This window comes from Topomyia yanbarensis, chromosome 2 (assembly GCF_030247195.1).
Source record: "Topomyia yanbarensis strain Yona2022 chromosome 2, ASM3024719v1, whole genome shotgun sequence".
Lineage (NCBI taxonomy): Eukaryota > Metazoa > Arthropoda > Insecta > Diptera > Culicidae > Topomyia > Topomyia yanbarensis.
The window spans coordinates 408,941,484-408,967,018 of NC_080671.1; the positions used below are offsets into that span (position 1 = coordinate 408,941,484).

Genomic DNA, 25,535 nt, shown 5'->3' on the forward strand with positions numbered 1-25,535 from the left:
CTTAGGTTTTTGTTGACAAAATATAAAAAATTGTTTTTTTTTGCAATTTGAATTTTTAACATAAATTTTTGTTTTTGTGAAAAATCAGGCAACATTTTTTTCAGTGTATATTTTTTCGTGCAGAAGTATTCATTCCTTGTAACTCGTTCTCAGATAGTTTTACTGTATACAATAGTGTTATTGAACAACCAAATTTTGAAATTATTGCACGTAGAAACGTCCACGCCCTTTTGAAAAATTGCCCTTGTATTAGAATATTGCAACTACCAGAGAAAATCATGGAGATTTATAAACCGAACATAAATGTAAAGTTTCGTTCGAATCGACGATGGTCATATTTTGCGATCTGCCGGGATCGTCAGGGAATCTAGAAAAAATTATTATTTTTGATTACAGTGTTGCCAAATATGCTTTATTTCCAGTTTAAAACTAAAACTATGTTTTTCTCACAACTCGTGTAATTTTCTTTTGAAAATGTTTATGCCATTGTGTTCCTCAGACATTTTCACACATAAAAACGTCTAAAACTTCAATATAAATTGAGCAAATCCCTAGATACAGTGATTTGAAGCAAAAAACTCACAATTTCTCATCATGTTTCTCGCTATATCTAAGTAACCAAGTAGAATTTCAAAATTCTGAAAACGCCACTTTGTAGAGATTTTTCAAACAAGTAATGTGGCATATCTAACTCAGTTTACCCCAAAATGGCGTTTGTCATAAGATAGCACAACAGCGACGTAATGTGCCGAATCAGCCGAACCCTCTCCAGATCGATAGACAATCTGTGATGATAAAAAAATATAGCAGTGGACTAAATAGTAGTAGAAGGAAATCGTAATTAATATTGGAAAAGTGTAGGAAGAAGTTTTAGATATTAGGGAAAAGATAGTCGATGAGATTTAGTAGCTTTAGTTGTGTCTAACTCCGCAAAATAGAACTAGAAAATTGAAAATTAAGGATCTGAAAGATCAATATTGATAAAACTGATTAATTTTAAAAACAAAAAGCAAAAGACCAAAAACTGTGTAGGAAGATAAAAACATCCAAAAATTTGTTTTTTTCTTCAAATTTTTAGATGTTTTCCAAAAAATTACTAATACAAAAAAAAACAAAAATTCATGGATGCATCAATGAAATTCAAAGGGGCGGGCATAGCGTAGTTGGTAAATTGATTGGCTTGTACGCAGCTCACGTGTGTTCAATTCCCAAACCCGCACAAAGGGTTAAAGATTTGCTAAAGATATTTTACTATCCCGAAAAAAGAGTCAAATGATCCTTAAATTAAAACCTATAAAATAAAAATTTAAAAAAATGAGGGCAAGAATTTGAATTTAAAAATCAAAGAGTCCTAACATTGAAAATTTAAAATCTTAAAAATGTATAGCATGTTAATTGTTGAAAAGTAAAAGATTGAAAAATATTTGAAAGTGCAAATTTCAAACTTTGAGAATTTAGAAGTATAAAAATTTTAAAAAATTGAACATTGAAGAAATTACAAATGCAAAAATTACAAAATTAAATCCTCAATAAAATTATAAACCTGGAAAATTTAAGGGTCTAAAATTTAGAGATTTAAAGATTTAAAAATTCAAAAAATGTAAATATTTATAGATTTCAAAATTTATGAATTTTTAAATTAAAGGAATTAAGAATTTAAAAATGCAAAACTTTAAAATTGTGAAGATCCAAAAATTGGCAATTTAAAAGTCTTTAAAGATCATACATTAACAAAAAGCATGTAAAATTAAAAAATTAAACTAGTTAAAAAATTTATAATTTAAAAAATTTGGAATTTAAAAATTTTATATCTTAAAAATATAAAAAATGACAATTTAAAAATTCCAATATTTCGAAATTTAATAATTAAAAGATTCCATAATTTAAATTGCCAAAGATTTAAAAATTTAGAGATTTTGAAATTAAAAACCAAAAAAAAAAAATTCCAAAATCTAAGCATTTAAAAATTTGTAAGGTCAAAGATTTAAAACTTCGAAAAATTAAGAATTCAAGAATATAAATATTTAACGATTTGAAAACTTTAAAATTCAATTACATATAAATTTAAATATATAGAAATATAAGGATTTTCTAAATTTAACATATAATTTTGTAATTTAAAGAATTAAAAAAAGTTGAAGAATTTAAAAAAATCGCTGCTTAAAATCTCAAAATTAAAAAAATATAAGCTTAAATACAATTAAAATTCATTTTCTTTTTAAATTTTAAACCACAAAAATGTAAAAGTCTAAAAATTGAAAAAAAGTTTGAATCGAAAAATTTAAAAATTGAAGGATTCAAAAGTATATGGATTTAAAAATAATAAGATCCAGAAATTTTAAACTTCAAAAATTTAAACATTGAAAATTTTGAAAATTTAAAAACTTAAAAGTTTAAAAATTTAAAGAATTGAAAATTTAAAATTTTTGAAATTCAAATATTTTATAATTTCTAGTTTTTTGCTCAAAGTTTAAAAATTGAAAATTTCAAAGTTTAACAATCTAAAAATTTAAAATTTTTAAAAAAGTTAAATGTCCAAAATTTTGCAATTTATAGATTTCAAAGCATTAAAGTTTCAAGTTTGTTTAAGAATTTTAAAATCAGGAATTTTAAAGGTCAGAATTTTCAAATTTGAATATTTAAAAATTTAAAATAATATTTGGAGGATAGTTAAAGCAACCAGAAAAATCGGATCAAAGAAACTATTTCAGTTTATACTCAAATCTCAGCACTTTTTGTCGAATTCTCAATAGTTGTTGAAATTCGGAAACTATTTCGTTGAAATTCAGCAACCAAAATTTACATCGCCGACATAACAGTTTCAAAATGCTCTTTTTACTCAGCTGTTCCAGAAATTTCCGAGCTGAATTAACCCCCTAAAAACATGCAATTTCTGATCATTTCTTAAATTTTAAATTGATTTTTCCAGTCATTCATGAAAAATTTACATCCGCAGAAAAATCCGCCACTCTATTTCAAATTGTGGAAAATCTGCAGGTATGCGGAAAAACCGTAACTTTGGCAACACTGCATCAGTTGTAAGAAGAAGAACTCCCAAAATTGCACTCGCAGAAAATAACCAGGCGAAAGCTATCAGAAATCAGAAATCAGAATATATTGACTCGAATGGCACGTTTTCCGTATTTCTTGAGCGGAAGAGCACCCAGCTACGACACCTGGTTGTATAAGTATGACCAACAACAATCGTATTAATATGCAGTTTTTCATTGGAATCGTATGATGATCGCCATATGTATAAGCATTATTGAAAATTTATCCTAACTAGTGCTTGTGATAACTCTTCTACGAATCTCGTATATAAGCGCAAATTAAGTCATATTATATATAAACAAGATCGTTTTTAAAGCAGTAATATGACACAATTACAGCAACACACATATGTGTCGGTAATAGCCAAGGTAATCGAAGTATTGCACGCCAAGAACCGTAAAGCAGGGGGTGGTGGGGCTAATTTCAAATGCTTGGCACCGAACTGGTTTAAATTACCAAAATAAAATATTAGTTCTGTTTAGTTTTCAAAAAAAAAAAAAAAAATTATCGCTACTTTGTAAAAAAGGCGTTCTCAGTTATATGATTATATTGCCTTCCACTCGTTCCCATACCAAGATGATAGCAAGGTGGTTTCAATAGGTACTTCGAACTGGTAACATTAAAATTTGGTATGTTTCTATATGTTGTGGTTTATAATCTGTATAAAGTTATTTAATTACAGTTAGGAATAACTGCAATAATGTGCTCGATTCGACGCGAAACATATACCTAGAAACAAAAAAATAGGGGAACATGGGGAGACTTGACCAAGCACAGAATTCTATTATTGGCTATGACGTATTCTACAAGGTTCTTAAAAAAATTTCAAGAATATTTATATGCTTGTTTCGATCCCTTAAGGTAATTTTAAAAGTTTGGAATAAAAATCCCTTTTCTTATAGAAAATATTACGTAAGAACCAATGTTGGGGAGACTTGACCAAGTGGCAATAAACTGAAGAAATATACAAAAAAAATTGATATTTACTATGCTTTGGTATCTACTGTAAATTCATTATTTTTGTCCTGATTTTTAAAAAATCTCTTGGTCAGAGGTCCCCAGGCCTTGGTAAAGTCTCCTCGCAGTGGGGAGACATGACCCTAAAAAAACGTCCACAGACAAAAAATTATAACTTTTGCAAAAATAAATTTAAAATTCTGCGAAAAATCATGAATACGCACAATACCTTTGCACATCATATCTCAATGAGTTTTGAAGGATTGAAAACGTTTTTAGAGAGTTATGAAGGTTTAGCTGAAAACCTGGTCAAGTCTCCCCATGTTCCCCTACCAATGGGGATTTAACTTAAAATTGGAGCGAAGCAAACGTTTATAATATATTTATATAATAATCACAATTTATTTGAAATACAATGTGCATTCTCTTCGATGGTTTTGGTGAAGCTTTATAGCTTTACTATAATAGAATAAATGAGGAAAAGTCTACAAAGACTTCATAGACATTAATTGGGTTATTAAATGTACATATGGATATGTTTGTATATATTGATCAGTACAAGAAAGATATAAATAAATGGATTACAACATTTTTCGGCTATCCCTATAAGTATGTTACGATATGCGTGTTAGTTATCTCACGTTCGCATAAACGAAATCGTATATCAGAGTAGTGTAATAATAAGCGTTTTCCCAAGAGTCGTCGCCTTTGGCCCGATCTAACCACACCCATCAAATGGTGTACGGGATATGTTGCCAGCACGTAAGCTGATGTTTCACAGTTCGAGACAGAGTGAACTCATTTATTTAAAAAAAATGATGGAAACGTTCTAGGATGCGAAAACTTTAAATCTATTCGCAACCTTAAAAAAGAACCGGCACGCGAAAGGTGTGTCTCATTGTCAACTTTAATTTTATATTAATATAAGCGTCAAATATAATCGTATAAAGTACCGCTTTGAGTCGTAAGAGTGTATAAAAGATGTCTGTTTCTTGCCACTTGGAATCAAATTAAGCATCGACCAAAGTCGCATTTATGTACAGATGATATTACATATTGTAACCGAAATTTTCTCTCTATACAGGTATATCGCCTCCACTTTTGTTCGTATATATTCAATTTACGCATTGTATATGACTTAGGAGGAGGGAGGAAGTAGAATTAGAAGTGTTGGAAAGATAACAGCACAAAAACAAACAGCGGGTAAGTTGAACTCACAAATAGTTCAAATCGCCTGTAAGTAAGCCTAAAGCTCTTTACCACATTGGATAAGGAACTTTAGTATATATCTGGGTTTCAGTCGTCCAAACACGGTGTCTTCTATGTAAGGATGACCGAGAACTCGAAACCGTAATTGCGCTACTGCTAGGCAGTTTCATATCAAATTATATGTGGTTCCGTAGTCGGATTCACAAAGATCACAATGACTCAGCGCGCTTCCTTGTGATAACAGAGTTTGCAGTGGCCGGTTAAGGCCCTGGTCAGCATGTTTCGAGAAATATAGGAGATTTTTCGAAATCACTAACACGCGATAACTAGCTTCGACCGTAATTTGTCTGAGCTAAGGGCCCTGATTGCAGCCTGACTATCGGAGCAGAAGTTTATAACTTTGCCGGACAAGCTCTGTTGTAGGGCCGATTTCACTCCGCATATAATCGCGAAGATTTCTGCTTGGAACAACAGGTCACTTGCGTTTGTTGTTGTCTCTCCATGTACCCGAGCAAACGAAAAGCCCATAATTCTATGCTCATGGTCTAAATTCACCCCTATTGCATGGTGTTTTGATAGTGCTTAAAATAGGTTCAACCCATGAAAACGCCATCAGCATGGATTAGCGGAAGATCCCATATAAAAACCATATGCTGGTGTATTTAAGGGTTTTTGAGACCATTTTATGATGTTTTGGTGGTTGTGAATTTTGGCCTTTTTATGGGGTTGTACGGTATTTGAACCCATGAGAATTTGTTCGGGTACAATAATATCTTCACCCCATGTAACCATTTGTGACCACAATCGTGTGTGATTGATAGCAAGATCAACATGATTACTGTTCCAAAGCATAGTAACCTGCAGCCTGTTTGCACATGATAGTGCTTCTTCTTTAATGTGTATGCGTAATGGTTTGATATTTGGATGGGCCTCAAGGGCAGCAGTTGAAGTTGTGGTGAAAACACACTCAAAGCCATTCTTGCAAATGGGTTAGCTTTGACTGGACCGTCATTACTTCTCCCCTCTGCCACCACAAGGGCATCTGTATGACACTATTGGACGTACAATTGCCGTGTAAATCCCATAGACGCCACTGTTCGCCAGCTCTTAATGCTTGTTGCATTAAGTCAAAGATTGTTCCGAGGTAAAATCCAGTAATTAGTAATTGGTAGCCGTCAGCAAACCCATAGGTTGGAAATCAAAATTAATTAAGTGTCCTTAATGAGTCGTCAGCAACCAGGTTCCATAGCAAAGGTGACTGCCTGTCTCAGTTACGAGCAAAGAATGAGATTACTAAGCATTGCATTTATCCAACCCGAAATACATGCAGGTACTCCATGTCTCTTGGCCCTTTCGGAATATATCCGGTAGCAAGACTGGTAAGCATAATCTTTTTCAAGAGATGTTTTAAAATACCAAATTTCTTTTGCAGCAGCTTCCGTCACCGGTATGTCAACGGAATGTCAAAATTAGTTAAATGGGGACATTCACATACAACATCAACGGCACGAAACGTATGAATGGGTACACGAGAAACGCATTCAATTCATCCCTTCGGTAACACGACGTTCTGTTTCGTTGACGGAAGCTGGTGTATCGTCTGAATCGGGCTTTACTATTCTAAAAGTCTGTAAATGCTTGACTCCATCTATGGTAGACTATAAAAAGTTTGCACAATGCAGTTATGCCTGATATTCTGGCATCCCTGTTGCCGTGTGCACAGATTATCGTGCGCTATTCACTTTGCTGTGCGATTTGAGACTTTCCATGTTTACGAACGATTGTACTGTCCGAACGAGTTAGTCATGATGTTGCTCGCTTGGTATGCGAGCGACGTATGAATGAATCGGACATGGGGCACTTCTATTTATAAACTATCTCTATTTGATTCAGTCACTTAGGAGCTAGTGTGTGCAAACGCCAACATTGCCGAAAATCCACAGCATCTACTGCTTATTGTACCGTCCGGACAATACAGTCAACATGTTGCTCGTTTGACATGTGTGCATCTATTAATATAAAACGAACACGTGGAACTTCTCTAAATAATCTTCCCGTATGTGATGAAACGCATAGGTACTCCCTTCTGACGGCTTTGCCTGAAATAGGCTGACAATTTTTGCATTTTCCACCTCGTCTTCGAAAGATTTTCTGAAAATCCATTTTATTTTATTTATAGTAGTGTTACATTTTGCGAAATAGAGTACAATACACGTGCATATATTTTCAATCAGCTAGTGCAAAAATATAGCGTTTTCGTTTTGTACAATGGAAGTTATTCGCATTTAAAGACTGGCAAAATATTACTCCAGAACTTTTTCAAACGGTTTCCCAGTAATAAAACGTTAGAAGTATTGTTTGCTGAGATCTGAACTGTTGAGAATTCGGCAAAAGATACACAAAAACTAGGCGCCGGTAGAAAAAAACGGTATGTGTACAATAAAATTCTTCTGGTTTTAAGTTTCAAGGAACAAATAGAAAAGAATTAACAGCCGTATTCCCACGACTCGGACAGTTTTGGAGATGTCCGAAAAAAGTATGTCCAAGTCAAAAGTGTAACGTCCCTCACTTCTCCCAACCGTGACACAAAATTACAATACAAACATTCTTGAAGTATTCAGTGTCATATCATGTAGGCGTACCTCGATTTTGTCGTTGTTGTTATACTTGGAGTTTCTGATCCTGATAGAATGAACAGCATTACAGCATTCCTTAATTGATGGAACTTGTTAAAGAAAGTATACGTAAGCTTACATTTACACCTAACACCGAAGAAGGAAAGAACAAGGAAAATGAGTTTCCAGGAAGATAAAAATCCGGACAGCAACAATCAATTGAAAGCATCAAGGCTGCAAGCATGAACGGAAGTGACATCTAAACAAGACCTGCGCTATTGACCGGCTTTGAGAAAGCTTTATCGCCGAGGAAATACAGCTAAAATCGAGGAGAGTAAGTCTCTTTACTCTCCATCAGACTCGCTGCTGGTGACCTTCGTCGGCTCTCTTCTTCCCAATGATATCTTCTTGGACAAGGTTTGCATTCCTTCTATCCACACACCTTCTAGAGCCTCGGTAGAGCATCGAACGCTACCGAATCACTACTGACTAGAACTCCCACGGTACGGCATGGGATTAGCGATGATAACAGATCGACTTTAATCCTACATCTTTGCTATAATTTCAACCTGACCATTTCAAACGCGGGAGAAATTACACGGAATTATATTGAACCAATTAACGTGTCACAGATATTTTACGATCTCGACGAACTGAATCGAATGGTATATGGTGATTGAAAGATTCAGGGAATTTCATATTTTATTCTTTAACTCAAAACTACGGAACCAGAACTCCGACATTTTTATTTTCAGAGTGATTGCACAACCTCTCTGTGAAGAAAAACAAAAAAACCTTTTAATTGCGTGTTATTGGAAATGCTCCGTACTTGTCGAGGTGCACAACAAGCCAACTTCAAGAGGCTGCCGTAGAAAAATTAATGCTTGTAAAATCCTGAGAAAAAATGTTTGCGGGTCATCACGCAGGCCTATGGGTTTGCTCAGAAACACAAATAGTGTTTGCGTTTTTAGAGCTAGCGTCAATCCAGCGTCAATTCTGATGAGACGAGGTTGAAACGCAAATTCCTTAACTAACTTTCCTAAACAAATACTTTTCACGTCAAGGATCCATCGATTCAACGACAGTGCAAAGTTTGTCTCGAAATTATTATTACTTAGGCCAGGGACCTTTGAAACCGCTCTCGTAACAAAGATTTTCTTAGCTTTTTTCCTTCCGATTATGACAAATTTGTTGCGAGAAAAACGCGATAAAAAGATGGGTTGGTAATGTATATTACATAACAAGGGTGTCGTGACCACGCTTCGAAGTTTCAAGAAAAAATGAAATTTGTTCATTTCCTGAATGAATGTCTCGACAAGCTTAGAATCTAGCGCATCCCCCATCAACACAGACGCCAACAACAAAGGTTCTTTTCAGAACCACCATAATTATTATAAAGAATAACTTGAGACATTCCCACATATTTCATTGAGTATCATTCGATTTGAATTACAAGTCAAACGAGTAGTCACGACACTCCGGTTATATCATAGACATTACCCACCCATCTTTTTTCCATTTTGCATTTGTTCTAATAAGAACGGTTTGTAGATAACTATCGTGATACAAGACGAGAATCTTTTGAAACGATTCAAACCTTGCCGACGATTTGTTTCTACTGCGAACATTCCCCTTTGGCAGCTCACATCGAATGAGTACGCTTTGCATCAAAGCGTTCCTATTTATTAACTTTTCGGTGCAGATGGAAGGCCATCCTTTTGTGCGATGAATGAAAATATTTTCATCATTCGTTTTGGTGTAGCTTTCGCTTAGTGGTAGAGTTGCTACATTCACTGATTTTCTTGGAAGGATTTGCAAAAACCTTCGGGGTCGTAGATTAACTTGAAAAATAGTTGCTTATATGATAATTATTTTTAATTATACAAATTAATAAAAGGAACTTCCTAATAAAATTCATTTTCCATTATATATTCATCGGTTTGCATATAACTATGACACAATTCCATCTACAATTAACAGCGCTAACGAAAAATAAGCACCACTAATTCTTTACAAGTATTTTGTTAGTCCTGAAAAGGACTGTTGGCAACATTAGAGACGCGTGAATTTGCTTATCTTCTTCGGGTAGCTTTCTTGGCAGGTTTGGCGGCCTTCTTTGGCTTTGGGGTCTTCGGTTTGATCGCTGCAGCCTTCGATGTTTTGGTGGCATTTTTAGTGGCAGTTGCTATCACCTTTTCAGTGACTGCGTTTCTTAGCCTTTGGCTTTTTGGCCTTCTCACCGCCACCACCTCCACCAACGTTTTTCTTCTTCTCTTCGGTGGTAGCCAATTTGATTGGTCGTCCGATACAGCTTCTCACGACCTAACATCTAGCACGCACGTCCCTTATGCACTGCATCTTACACACGTCTGGCTTTGAGAAAAGCTGCGACACCCCTATTTATAGGTTCTATCATTAATGTTGATTCTCATTTAAAGTAGTTTTTGAACTATTTAAACAAATTTTATATAGCAAACAACGTATCGGTAGCAAGCGTTGAACGTTTTCCTTCCGATTTATGAAACAAGATTAGCAATCCGTTTGGTAGAAGGAAAGTTATTAAGGTTCAAAATGTACGTAACCCTTTCGCTAATATGCACTACTATCGCTTTCTCCCTCGTTCTCGTGGCGTGCATGAGCCTTTCCTTTCCGTCTGGCTTCTAATGGCATAACCAAAACTAATATGCCGGATTTCCCCCACCAACTGTTCTCGTCAAGCAACTCAATACGAATAATCATAGGAACAAACATGTAGTGGACCTATATTTAAAACTTTTCATCATTTTATTGTTTGGTTGGTGCACCATATTGACGGCTCTGTGCGGGATGGGCTGAAAATATTCACTTTTCCGAGTCGTTTTCGAAAGATTTTTCAAAACACTATTTTTCCGTTGATAATGAATATACTATATATTCCAAAATTTAATACAACATTGGTACAAATATTTTCGACAAAATGCCGAAGAAATTGATTAAATCCATTCAGTACAACAAAAGATATAAGCGTTCAAAACCTTACATCATTTTTCTTCCGAAATTTTGAAAAGGGGCCTCTATATTGAAAGGTAAGTCGTTAGTCACGACAAAATTTAAATCATATCAATTCAAATCAAATCTTTATCTACCCCAATATCGCTGGAACAGTTTTCTGATAAAACTTATATTCCATTGTATTAACTTATTTCATAAAGAAAAGATTGTCTTGAAACCCCACTATAGCGAATCACCAGTTATACTGAATTAGCACGATTCTTCAGATACGGTGGTATTTGGGTGTACTAGAATCAACATACAGTGCGCATTTATCAATACCTGCTATGGACGGGTGCAACGAGCAGGGATTATCTGCTTTGTTATGGGCGCATTCGCACACTCATTCGTCACCAGATAGCGCTTTAGATTCACCGAAAGTTCGTTCGAAAATCAAAACAATGGGGTCTCTAGTTATATTTATACATTAATTCAACATGCAGTAAAACTATCCACAACAGATCGTTTCACCTCTGGTTCCATGAAATACGGTGAAACGACCCTCACATCAACGGTAAATGCTAATAAAAGATATCATATGAGCTTATAATTCCCAAGATCCGTATCACTCATATTTTCAGCCTCTCCTCTATGGCACTGCTTTCTTTCCGTGGCAAGACGAGGAAGCGAAACAGCCCTAATCGTTTATGCGTACACAGAAGCATATGTACGATTTCGTTCCTTCACCTTTCAAAATCACACGACAGACCCATAGCTGTTCTGTTACACTATCGTTCGCAAGATTTAAAACTATTCCCTTGTTCGTAAAATTATGCTAACGGTCATTCCCAATCTGACAAACGGTAGTGTGCGTGCATGCCAGAAACAACGTTACCTGACCAACGCACGTCACTCAGCCGCTGCAGCTTATCAACACTATAATTTGAATACAGGGACCTCTTGCTCGGTTTCCGAGCGCGAAACTTTAAACCTCTAATAATCATCCAAGACGAAGACGACGACGACGACCTGTTTAGAACTTGCAGCACAACTTCAGCAGCCCTTTAATAGCTAGGTCTATAGTTGTAGAAGAAGCGCGCCATTCGAATCAATTATGCTGATCACCGCGCCACGATCACGCGGCTGTGGGAGAAGAAGGGAAGCAAAACCATGGAACATGGGTTCTTCTGAATATGAAGAAGACATCGAATCATTACGAACACACACACACATACGCACACTTTGCATTCGGGGTGATTAACGCAGCCTCGTCGCAGAGCTGGATGAGGTAAATAAAAGCAGCGGTTTTCGCCTGTACGGCTGCTACCGTTATACATAATTCAAAATCAATTAGGTATCTTAGGGAGTCTCTCTAGGTTCCAGTGGCTCTAGCTGGTTGATAATCTTTCCGTCAGTCAGATGTGGTGTAGATAAAATTGTTTACAGAGGTTATTCTTGCGCAGTTGATTTCGGTATAAAGTTGGAACGATTAGGTAAATTATTGTTACTTTCCTTTTTGTCATAGTTTGAGAAACCTAAACCTAGAGAAAATGGAAAAATAAGATGTCGTTGGAGATTTTTACGATTATGGTTTGTATGATTTTGTAGCCCTATATGTACTTTCATACTTATCAATTTTAATAAATGTTTTGATTACACTGGCCGGATATGTCGGAAGAGAAAGTAGTAATTGAGTTCACTTACAAGGCTCCTTGATCTCTTATCAATTATATTTTTATTGCCAATTTTTTCACATACCTGGAAGTGGAAGAAAAATAAAAACATTAGCTTTGATCATTGGCAGGCATTTATTACATCATTCGATAGATGCATTTTACAAGTATAATAAAGTTAGGTGTTAAAGTGGGAAATGGATGCACGCGAAACATGAAATATGATAGAATAAGATTTTCTCTATCGGATCTAATTTAGGTAAAAAATATTTTTCTCCACCAAGAAGAAAATTATTTAAAACCACAGTTGCGCGTTAAGGGCTCAAAACCTATAATTAGTTATGTTAAAACTTATAACTAGCTATAGTTATGGGATTTGCCTTTTGAGTTCGTCTCATCAGAATCCGACAATAAGTTAGTGACAGGACTAAGCTAACGCCGGATTGACGCTAGCTCCAAAAAACGAAAGCACAATTTGTGATTCTGAGCAAATCCCTAGTACTGCGTGATGTCCCGCAATAAAATGAGATAAGAACCAGTGAAATCAAAACATTCCTTCTCTTGCGAGACATCGTGCAGGACTAGGGGTTTGCTCAGAATCACAAATATTTTTTTTTGTTTTTTTTTGGGGCTAGCATCAATCCGGCGCTAGCTTAGTAATGTCACTAAGTTACTGTCGAATTCTGATGAGACGAATTCGAAAGGCAAATTCCAAAACTAATTCAGCTGAAATTTAGCTGTAAGTTTGAATACTAGTGTGTTTTTCGCGATTCGTTTGAATTCACCGTAGGTTCCCGAAGCGACATCAGTGCGGTCGAGAAGATGCCCTATCTGAAGGTCCTCAGGGAAGGGAGTTTCTGCGCGCGTTCTTTACCCCATCAAAATAAGTAAACATAGCTACAAGAATGCTGGTGCAGCTTCTCAGAGAGAGCGTTGATAGAAACTGAGTCAAAAGTCCCTTTAATATTTAAAAAAATGATGCCATCATTCAATCAACTTGTCTAAGTGAGGCAAGATCATTTTCTTTAATAATTTTCCGATACATGAAAGCATTGCAATTGGCCGATACGAGTTATGATCGGAGGCTGGTTTGCCTGGTTTTGAAAGGGCGATTATCTTCGTTTGCTTCCACTAATTAGGGATCATGTATACCTCAAGGAACTTATTAAATAAAGTGCCTTTTCGCAGTGTCAGACAGACTCTTCAGTAAGTTGAATTTGATTCTGTCTAACCCCGCGGCGTTGTTATTGCATGATAAGAGAGCAAGTGAGAACTTCACCATCGGAAACGGTATTTCGTTCACGGTATTGTGAGGAGATGCAACGCAGTACATTGTCGGTACCGGAACAGATTCAGAACAGACCTTTTTGGCGAAAGCGAATGCCCAGCGATCTGAATATTCCACGTTCTCGTTGGTACTGTTTCGGTTACACATACGTCGAACCTTAGACCAAAAAGTGCACATCGCTGTTTCCCTCGGTAACCCGTCGACGAACCGGCGTCAATAACTGCGTTTTTTGGCTTTCATCAGACTCTTCATTCGCGTTTCTAATGACGCGTGCTGTCGATAGCTAGTGGGCAACCCGTCATTCCGGAAGGCCTTATACGCAACGGATTTCTCAGCGTACAGTTCCGAGCACTCTCAGTTAAAAACTTGTAGTTTTTCTCCGCAAAAAGTTTTTTAGTGGATTCGATTTTATCTGATATCTTGTACCTCTTCCAATCAATGTTCCATGTGAAGTCATCTATCTCCGCGCTGCTTGTACGCAGATCATGCTTGAAAAATATGCGGAAGACCCCCACAATAATTACACTTCTCAGTATCTTTGCTTCAAGAGTCCTCCTTATGCGCTCCACTGCATTTGGGGAACCGCTTCTTATTGCCACAATAAGTGGCTGTGTGACCCAGCTGTTTACAATTGTTGCAGCTTTTTACTCGTCGTGCAAACAGGCGAACAAGTAGACGAACTGTGTCAAGGAGGAAATAGTTGGAAAAAGAGGACCCGGCGAAGGTTAACCGAAGAGATCATGATAGAGAGTAGGTAGTCTAACCCTCCTCGGTGCGGTATGCAATTGCTTAAAGCCCAAGATCTTAATTTGTTGAAGTCCTCAAAGCTGCCTACCTCGTGCTCCACTGGTTTAGATACAATCCCCGTCAATTTCTATGGCCATTGCTGGTACGTAGGCTCTAAACTCCCGCGTAAAGCGCTCACAGCAAGCAATCTTGTGTACCTGACCGAGATCATTCACCAAAAATCGTATCGTATTTGCCCAAACACGTGTGATTTGAATTACAGCTGGATACAGAGTAGGCAGCTCTCAAGTAAATTTCAATATATTAACTGTCTTCTCCCCGTAAACACACCGCCCATGACCCAGCGGAATCTAGTGAGTATTGCTTTATATGGAGAGCTTCGGGCTCTCGCTATCACTATGCACATCCATATGTGTGGCACGAAAGTCGCTTTCCTGTCTAGGGTAAGGCCAAGCACTTTCGGCACCTCCCCTAAAGGTATCTGAGCCCCGTTGAGTGAGACCGACCTGGCATTGGCAGAATGAATGGATCGGCAGCACTGACTGATGCTGAAGCGTGGCTAGGTCCCATCGACCGATTGCGTTGACAGCGGCTTGTAGGGAGATCCGGGTACGGGGGATCGTTTTGCCCACGACGACTAGGATCATGTCGTCCGCGTAGACGAACACGTAGACTCCTTTGAATAGTGAAGGGAATATTGAGTTTATTCTGACTAAAAATAGCGTTACTGCGAGCAATGATCCTTGTGGGACTCCGTTGATCTCCCAAAATTTGTTGGAAAGTAAGCCGCCGAGAGTTGTATGAAGGCTCAGCGATTTCCTGGGATTCTCCATCGGTGCAGCGCTCGCTGTACTCCTTCGCGCCAGAATGTATTGTAGACTTTCCCACGTTTAAGATGACGATGTCGGCGAGAAATCTTTCGCGATCGCTTCTTCAATCAGTTCCCCGAGGGATCCCAGGTGGATTACGGTTCTAAGTACTTTCCGGAAGGTAAATTGGCGATTATCAAGAAGTCTGAGGAAGTGATTCTTGGAACCGTTTTCCTTGCAACTTCGCTCGTGAACATCGGTAGTGGGCGCATCGTCACCGCCCGTTCCTTGCTAGAATGTGCTTCCCTACGCAACTTTGTTTCTGGGACTGCAGCTTCCTCGCATCCGAAAGGCTGTAAACTTCCATGCATCCGAAGGCTGCAACTTCCTCGCGTCCGATTTCCGCAAGCAATTCCGTTAAGCGGAATTGGAAACACCATGACGCTGGTTGACCACCAGGCCACGATTACCATCTTTTCTCGAGTCACTACCTTTACGGCGAAATGCACCATGCTCGTTCTGCCTTCCATTACCGTGGAGCTACCCCAGTCGACGGAAGAAGCCCGCCACTGGCCGATCCCAAAGTATGTAGAGCTTGTTGATCCAAATTTCGCGATTACTGGCGACATCCATTTCTTCCAGGTTCTTCGATACGGCAGGACATCGCTCGGAGAAGGGTTAACGTTACTGCAGAATACAGAATTCGGTTGGGTCGTCTTAGGAGGTATTTTTCGGAGAACCACGATCACAGTAGTCCCTGAACGATCGAGGAATTGATCAACCGATTCTAGAAGCTCGAGGAAGTCCGCTATGCAAACGGATTGTCTCCGTCGGAACGATATTGTGAGAAACATTTCGTGAGAAACTCCACCCGGTACTCCAACGGCCGCTACGTAGTGAAGCTTCCCAAGCGCGACGAACTGTTTTGGCAGTTAAGGTATAAAGAATACAACGCCACTCGGGTCCCGATAGGAAGGCGATGTACCAGCAGTTCATCCATGAGTACGTGAGATTGGGAAATATTCGGGGAATTGGCCCCGATGAAACCAACGTGCAACCGAAATACTTCCTTCCACACCACGCTGTGATGAAACTCTCTAGCACCAGTACAAAGCTTCGTACCGTATTCGACATATCGTTCAGCTTGAAGTCAGGTATCTCGTCGAACGATTGTCCTCCGTTTTCGAATCCATCGATTCGTAATATCTGTGGACATTGAGAAAATGTACCAGCAGATTTTGGCAGCACATTCTCTGGCGCGACGGTCCTGAGACTCCACTGAAGAACTTCGCACTGTCGCCTACGGCACAAGCAGAACCCCATTTCTGATAACTAGAGTTCTGCAGAAGCTCGCCGATGATTAAGGGTAAACTTTTCCTTTGGCGGAACCTGCCGTCCGCCCCGACTTCTACGTCGACAACTTGCTGTCCGGTTGATGCTGAATCTCTCGCCGTTACCTGCGAAAAGCTCATCGCAATGCTCGGTTGCGCATGACTTCCTCTCGGATAATGATCCTCGAATTGTCAAGCGAATCTTGATACCATTCCGTTGGAGGTTCGAGAGACGGAAACACTGCTCGATATGGACCATGAGTCCATCATGACTGCACTTGTACTCCGATGCAAGACGTCTACAGATTTCCTTTCATTCAAGAAATGTGTTGTTCTGTGAACGAACGATCCTCTCTCAAACCAGAAGTCTTTTCGACCACTTCGGCTTAATTGGGCCGACCATTGCAAAGGCGAAAATTATACCTTGCTGCCACAATCCAGGATACTCTCGTCACGATTGTCCTCCGTCCTATCGACTGGGACACACCCGTGGCTAACGGATATGCTCGGGAATGACAGGGATTTCATCAGAAGCTATCAGCACTTGGTAGCCTTCGAGTTTTACACCATGTTTGATGGCTTGGAGATTCGTGGTTCAGCGATGTTTCGGAGTCTGCACATAACGCATGCATCTATTTCCAGCCAATATATGCCGATGGTCCTCATTTAGTTCGCCTGTTGATATGCAAAACCAAAGTTGGGACTCAAAAAATTCCACGCCTCGAGCTATGCGCAACTCAACTCCTGTCTTTTGACTTTTGAGCCAAGTTCAGGACAGTAGAGGTATTACCGCTACCACATATCTGTGGACCGACTCTTCTATCGTCTTGAACTGGACATCCACATCTACATCGACGTGGAAGACGTTTGTAGCCAACCAAGTGGCTAAAATCCAAGAGCTGGCGTCTCGAGGCTGTTTGGAATCACATCCCGTCCGAAGACAATCTCGCCGATTTCGTTCATCGCGGAATGGATCTCGATGAACTCCACACCAGTGAACTGTGGTGGAACGGACCGCAGTGGCTGAAACCAATAATCGCTCCCTGGCCAGCGAAGTATTCCGGTGTAGCGAAACCAAACTTCGACCAACCGGAGGTCTGACCAGCCCTTCCGGTCGTGAGCGAAGAACCACCAGATATCGTTGATCAGTATTCCAATCTTCGTCAGCTACTGCCTGTCGGCCCCCTTCTTCGACGTTTCGCCGATAACTACCTCCGCCGCAAGATTCACCATCCAATTCTTGTCGACCCGTTGTCGGCTTTTGATATTGATCGTATTCTTGTGCGTCCCATACAATAGCAGAACTTTACTAAGGAGATACGTCAAGTAGACACCGTCGGAGAAGTCCACCCTAAATCCAAACTACGGCATCTGCACCCGCAACTCGTCGACAGGATTATTCGTGTCGGAGACCGACTTAACAATGCTGGAATACCCGTTTAGCTTGCTGTCTAGTCTACCCAGCTTGCTACTGGTCTTCGCTGCACCAGAGATTCTGGCCTCTTGGCGAACGGAACTTAGTTCGCAACATTGTGTACGGCTACATGTAGCAGCTGATCGGTGACCTGCCATCTGTTCGGGTCAACCAGATGTACCCGTTCCAGAATGTTGGTGTTGAGTTGGCTAGGTCATTGTACATGAGAATGTCACTCAGAAATAAGAGATTGCTGTTCTTCAACGCCTACATCATTGTCTACGTATGTACGGCTACCAAAGTCGTGCATCTGGACCTCGTATCAGATCTGACCGCCATTGTTCATTGCGAGTCTGCGAAGATTCGTCGACAAACTTCGTGGCAGCTCAACAAGAATTGAAAGCACTCCGGAGACTTTCTAGAATCCACGATCGCGAAGATAAAGTAGGAAACAAATACACCGACGACAGAATACAGTTCCACTTCATCCCACCTCGCTCTCCCACCCTCGGGAGAAATCTGGGAAACCTGCGAGAAGTCGGTGAAAACCCTGCTTCGCAAAATCCTCGGAAATGTGCACCTTACCGAATCAGAACCGCAAACAGCACTGGCTCAGATCGAGTCAATGCTAAACTCTCGCCCAACCACGCCGTTGCCGGACAATCCTTGCGATGAACTTGCTCTGACTCCAGGACATTTCCTGATTGGTCGTCCGCTGAATGCGGTACTTGATTGCCGCGCAGTTCCTGAATCCAGATGGTCTCGATGGGAAAGAGTACAGCAGCTAACTCAGCACTTCTGGACTCGTTGGCACAAGGAATATCTCGCCACCCTGCAAAATTGATACTGCTGGACAGAAGCTATGGACCGCCATTGCATTCATCGCTCTCAAAGATGAGAGAACATCGCCATTGAAATGGCCCCTGGGACTCGTACTCAGCGTTCATCCCGGCCATGATGACCTTGCTCGTTTCGCCACCATGAAGTCGACCTTCGGCTTCCTTCAACGCACCATCCAGAAGCTCTGCTTACTTCCTGTTGAAGTTGCGTCCTCCAGCGAGTCCCGCACCGAATAATAGCCCTGCGTTAACAATGTCAGATAGAGGCACTTGCTCAGAGAACAGAGCCGCCGGACGAGTTCCTAGAACCACCGGCTGCGACATGACTCAAGTTAGGTGCCGCATTCTAATTTTCAAGCGAACAGTTCGCGTACAGATGTCCGCCATCGTATGTATGGCGACCAAAGTCGTACATTTGGAGTTCGTATCAAATCTGACCACTTGCTCATGCATTGCGGGTCTGCGAAGATTCGTCGATCTGCAACTGCAATAACGCCATGAACTTCGACGACGGAATACAATTCCATTTCATCCCATTTCGCTCCCCCACGTTCAGTGTCATCTGGGAATCCTGTCCGCGAATACCCTGCTTCGCATAATCCTCGGGTAAGCGCATCTTACTGAATCAGGACTGCAATCTGCCTTGGTTCAGGTCGAGTCAATGCCAAACTCCGCCCAATCACATTGTTGCCTGACAATCCTGCCGATGTGCTTGTTCTGACCCCAGGATATTTCCTGATTGGTCGTAGCCGGCTGAATGCGGTACCCGATCCAGATTGCTCCACTCCTTAGGTTCTGTAACACCTGGCTGCAGTTTCTTCTGTACGGAAACCTACTTTTTCTTTATGTCTTCCTGAGATTTGACCTCCTTGAGATGCTTCCATAGTGCCTGCTCCATAATTGCCCAGTATTTTTTGATGGGCCTTAGATCCAGTGCGTTGGGGCGGGTGTTCATGTCATTGGGTACGAAAGAGACCCCGTTGGCTTCGTATCACTTCAGGACAACATTTGAACAGTGGCCCGAAGCTAGATCCGGCCAGAAGATCGTTGGGCCCTCGTGTTGCTTCAACAAAGCTTTTGTAGATACTCCTTGAGGTAGACCTCCTCGTTTACAGTCCCGGTAGTCACGAACGGCGTATTCCGTTTGCCACATGAGCAGATCGCTTGCCAAATCATGTACTTATTGGCAAACTTGGAAAGTTTCTTCCTCCTTACTTCCTCCGCAACATCAAACTTGTGCTGGGTGGTGAAGAATAGTAGCCTCGGAAGCTGCCGGAAGTCCGCATTGACGTAATGACGTAATCCATGATGAGAAAATGGGGTTTCGTCAGCATCTGGTTTACAGTTTCCGGGCCCGTGACTTTCCCATACTAGTTTACCGTATATTATGATGGAGCCTTCTGCACTTTGTAGGTATGCAGCTCGTCCTTGGCTCTCTGAACGAAAGACCTGGACAGTTTCAACTTTTTGGCCACATCCCTGACTGAAGCATCGGGATTCCGCTTAAACGCTTTCACTCCACGCATGTGATCCTGGTCGCTAAAAGAACATACATTCTGACCACATTTCTCCTTCCGTTCGATGCTCAGAGTTTGGTAGTAACGTTCAATTAGACGACTCACCGTTGACTTCACGATTCCGAATTGTTTTCCTATGTCCCGATAAGATAGTAAAAGACAATCGTTGGCGCCGGTCACGGTGATCCAATCCGAGTGTTATTTTTCGAGACATCCAAACTAAGTTCCCCGCAAACCCGGCCAAGTCGCACGGGCGGAGGATGCAGTAGAAGAGAAATTGAAGAAAATTTCTAGCGATATAGATCGGTTTTCACTTTTAAAAGCCTGCCTTTGCCAGGAGACATGTACATGTGATTCATGGTTATGCTGCCTAAAGCTCGACTCCTACCAGCAGAAGATAAAAGATTAGCCAGTAAGATTTTATTTACCACTTCTAGTTTTCCGGTATGTATATTTCACATCTTTGCTCTCACGTGAGTAGTATGGCTCTAAATTCTCATAACGTTCCTTACTCAGTAATCTCTAACTAATTGAATGTTGTTAAAAAGTAAAAAAATAAGATATAGGTGAAGATTTCCGACAGAAAGTGTTCTTCAGATCCAAACTCTACGAAGACTAGTGAATTGCGTAAACAGGTTGATTGTTGCTGATTCCGGTTGACGTTATACAGAATAAACTCGTGGTAATTTGATTGCCATAGGTGCACAGCGTGGTCTGTGCGTTATGGGTGCCATATTCTATGGTCACGAATAAGGGAATAACAACTACATTCTCACCACCTGGACACCATTGGCAATACTGAGAGGAAACTCTTTGAAGAATCGTTTTTTTTTTTAAAGGCATATTTAATCGCCTAAATCGGATTAAGATATTAATTAGAAAGCGAAATTCGAAGAATCAAATGAACAGTTCAGCTCCAATTTGATAAACTAAAATAACCAAAACAGCGACAAATATTCCACTGATTCGAACTAAGCCATTCCAATCAAAAAATAATGCGCACCACTTTCTAAATATTACGGTGCATCACCAAGTAAGGCCAATAAAATATGTATACAGCATAGCAGTGTCTTCCCCATCCCAAGATCCGAATTACCGGCCGGAGCCGAAAATAGAACTGCAAACTCACCGGTGCATGTGCACCATTACGATATATATTTGCACTTTCCCGTGTTTTATTTTTAACGAAATGTTTGAATCAAGCCAGTAAAAAGACCAGAAATCCGCAAGTAGTGTGAACGAAACAATCAAGTAAGAGCATACTTTTCTCCCTCCGCGATGCCGGAGAACGACTCGATGATTTATTATCTACGGTTTACCGGGCTGTCTTTTGCCGTTTTGTGGTTTCCCTTTGGACGGTTCTGTTACAGGACAAGAAGAATAAGAAAAGTTAACCCATCTTTCCGTTCCTACCTGGACCAGGCGGAGGACGATTACGTTCTGGCAGTCCCCATAATGCCAACATATGTGTGCAACTAGCGATTTTGTCAACCGCAATTTGCAGTCAGTCAGCTTCTGCTCGCTGGCAGGCAGGCACCAGAGCTATTCAGGTCTTATACCGCCGCCCCGTCCTCCAACCCGTTCGGTTATTGTAGACTTAATTTTATAGTTCTGTCGTTCTTCGGTTCGGGTTCGCTTAGAACTGAAAGGAGCAACCGAATCGAACCACTTGAATGACGGCCACATTCAGCGCGCACACAGGTCAAGTTGTTGGCCATTCAGTGCATCTGTGGTTTTCTGTCTTGGCTTGGTGGGGCGGGGGATGCACTTTAACACCGTTCAATGAGGGGCCACCGAGCAAACGTACATATCGTTGCTGTTTTGCTCTAGGAGAAGATGTGTTTATAATGCAACATAACACACATGTGCACGTGATGGTGATGCTGTGGCGGTCGGACCCCTTTTTTATTACATTTGACGTTCAAGGCGCACGCTGAAGCTGAAACCCGAACGGGGAAAGTTGGGTATAGGGGCAATAAACTCAATTATGTTTACTTAGAACGGTTTTTTATTTAGCCTACAGAAGTGGTCCGATGGTTCTTGGAGGCAAACTTGCGGAGATGGAGTCTTCGTTCAATAGGATCGCACAAAGATGCGAGATTATTACAAGCTAGATGATGAAATGCATTTGATTCTATCGAAGATTTTTATTAGATACTATGGTCGAAAGAGTTCAAGAGCTTTTCAATCGATTGGTTAAGATAATGAATAATATACTTTCTGGGTGGATTTAACATGGAGACTTGTATTTCCTAAACGACGAACTCGTAATTATGTTTCATTATGTTTCAATTCATACTAAACACAAAGGTAGATAGTGCCACGTTGGCTTTATAGCCAAAAAAGCATCGATTTCACTTCGGTCTTATTGACAAAGTCCGAACTTTTATACTTGCGGGACGTCAGTTCTACTTAACCGTGCATACGAGTAGTGGGACCTTTCTTTTTCTTTTTATGCGGCCAAGTCGGTTATGTCTGCTACTGATGAAACGAAATCAAAACTTAAAAGTCCGAACTTTCGGAAATTTGTGGTAATAAAATGATTATAAAACTGATGTTTGGTCTAACAATTGATCAAATTTATAAATAAAATATCTGCACTGAAGAAGAAACAGATCTCGGAATCTGAATCTAATGCCAACCTTTATATTTCAAGGTATAACTGTTTTACTGCCATTATCATCAGTTGTATTAAGATGGCTTTTCGATTTTTTCCACGAAAAATGTTTCTTGTTTGAATAAAAAAGACACCTAGTGTATTCAGCAAAGATTTTTGGAATGATATATTCAAGAACTTTGCCGAAGACGTCGATCCCGAATATGAACTTTTGAAAAAGTGGATTACAGATCTCACTACTGGGTGGATAAATAATTGCTATGTCATCGCCAAGAGCAGGGGCTTTTTGTACTGAAACTTTCTCAAAGACTAAAATAAAGAACTCGTGAGATAGTTACTGTTGGCCAGCTTTTCACAATTTTGGGCTACTACTCGTCGTCGTGTTCCTGCTAATGCTATCGGTTAAATATAAAATAGAGAGATATACTGATGTAAGTACCGGTAGATTTAAACAAATATTGAGACCGAGAATTTTCTTATGATCCAAAAATTTTTTTGAAGGAATTTTGAAGGGAATAAAAATTAAAAAATTTTAATTTAACTATATCTCCGGCGTCTTTTACCGTTTTTTCTTGAGGCGAATGCTGCAATACTTACAGTCGACCGCTACGGTGTTACTCCAAAGCGGGGGTATTTTTTTTTGACTTCGGCGTCACTTTTTAAAATTCTTACTCCACACTTACCGTACTTACCGTGTGGAGTAAGAATTTTAAAAAGTGACGCCGAAGTCAAAAAATTTACCCCCGCTTTGGAGTAACACCGTAGCGGTCGACTGTAAGTATTGCAGGGGTGCGCGACGTTCGGCATAAATACCTTGGGCATAAGTACGTTAGGCATAATGGACGTTAGACATAATGGACGATTGGCATAATATACGTTAAGCATAATGGACGATTGACATAATGGATGTTAGGCTTAATAGATGATAATCATAATTCACAAAAATATAAAATTAATCGCAAGCCTTCATTTATTGTAGATATTTTAACCTTACACCCGTTTTTCGTGTTAAAAAAACTACGCTTTACAATACCATAGCTTCGTATGACTTTATCGAGAGACCGTGATATGAAAATACAATGCGAGATATTTATCCTTAGTAGTGTAGATTTTTTTTTCTATTTTTTACGTAGATTAGCTGGATGCTTTCCTCATTTAAGTAAACAGTTTTGGTTCAAACACAGCTCAAGTCTATTAGATGTATTACCAATATAACTATAATCAAGTATTGAAAAATAAGTCAGAATAATTACCAAAACTTAAATTTTAGAGCTATGGAAACTTGCAGTATTATGGACAACATACACATTAGGCTAAGATTGTTACGATTGTGATGATACCTTTTTATTTCGGTGAATCTTCACAATACAGAAAAAAGTCTCTCGCATCAAAGAGGTTCCGTAGTTCTACCTTTGTTGACCTTAAGAATATAACCATTGAACTGCATCCCAGATTATACAGTTCAATGAATATTTGAATATGGCTGCTTCTATATTATTTCCCATATTAGAACATATAAAAACAGCAATATTAATATATTCGTTGAATGAATAATAAAATGCATCATTCTTTCATTCATGAGCTGTTCTCAAAGGCATACATTTTCTTCTTGGAAAATTGCACCATGCATGAATTTAAGAACTAATCTAAGTTAATAAGCGTTATTCATACCTTAATGCAAATGATATTGTTTTTAAACAAGCGTGTTGAGTCTATTTTAGTCATATGTAATTTATCGGTTGTATGTCGAGAAATTAATGCAATCTGAGTTAGTTTTAACTTTTAGTACAATACCGCTTTTGTCGCAACGCACTCATTGTGGGATGTCAAATGTATTCCCATGCACAGGAAATTTCCACATGCCGCTATGTCACTGTCATTGTATTCGGACCTTACCAATGGAATCTTTGCAATTCTATTTTGCTTTCCACATGCCAAGCATTCGATCTGCTTCCTTTATTTGAGCAAAAATTTCTTCAAGCATATACAACAGAATAAAATATTGATAAAGTTGGATCAGCTTCCAGAGTATTTCTACAACATCAAAAAAGTTCAAATATTCACGCAACCACCCGAGGCCTTGAAAAATAAGTTTCTGGAAGTGATCCTTCGACAAGATAATTTATGCCTAACGTACATTATGCCAATCGTCCATTATGACTAACGTGCATTATGCCTAACGTATATTATGCCTAACGTCCATTATGCTTAACTTCTTTATGCCTAACGTTCATTATGCCTAACGTACGTATGCCAAACGTCAGTATGCCTAATGGGGTACACCCGTATTGCAGCATGAGTAACGATTTTTGCACAAACAATGAATTCATTGGATATAAAAAAAGTTTCGCGGACCTGATCTGAAACCTTTTTCATTTCGGGTATTTGGGTCATTCGCCTCTTCTTCGTGTTAGAAAAATCTCTTTAGAAAAATGTGCAGCGTTGGGAATTGAATCCAGGCAAGTCGCTTTACAAGACAATCGACTTACCCGCTACGC

General features: G+C 39.5%; 1 protein-coding gene across 1 annotated transcript in view; it reads right to left on the reverse strand.

The window, feature by feature from the left end:
* The window catches only part of LOC131685050 (secreted protein C-like), a 310,844-nt gene that overhangs the window by 158,717 nt on the left and 126,592 nt on the right, over nucleotides 1–25,535 (reverse strand). The window lies entirely within an intron of this gene.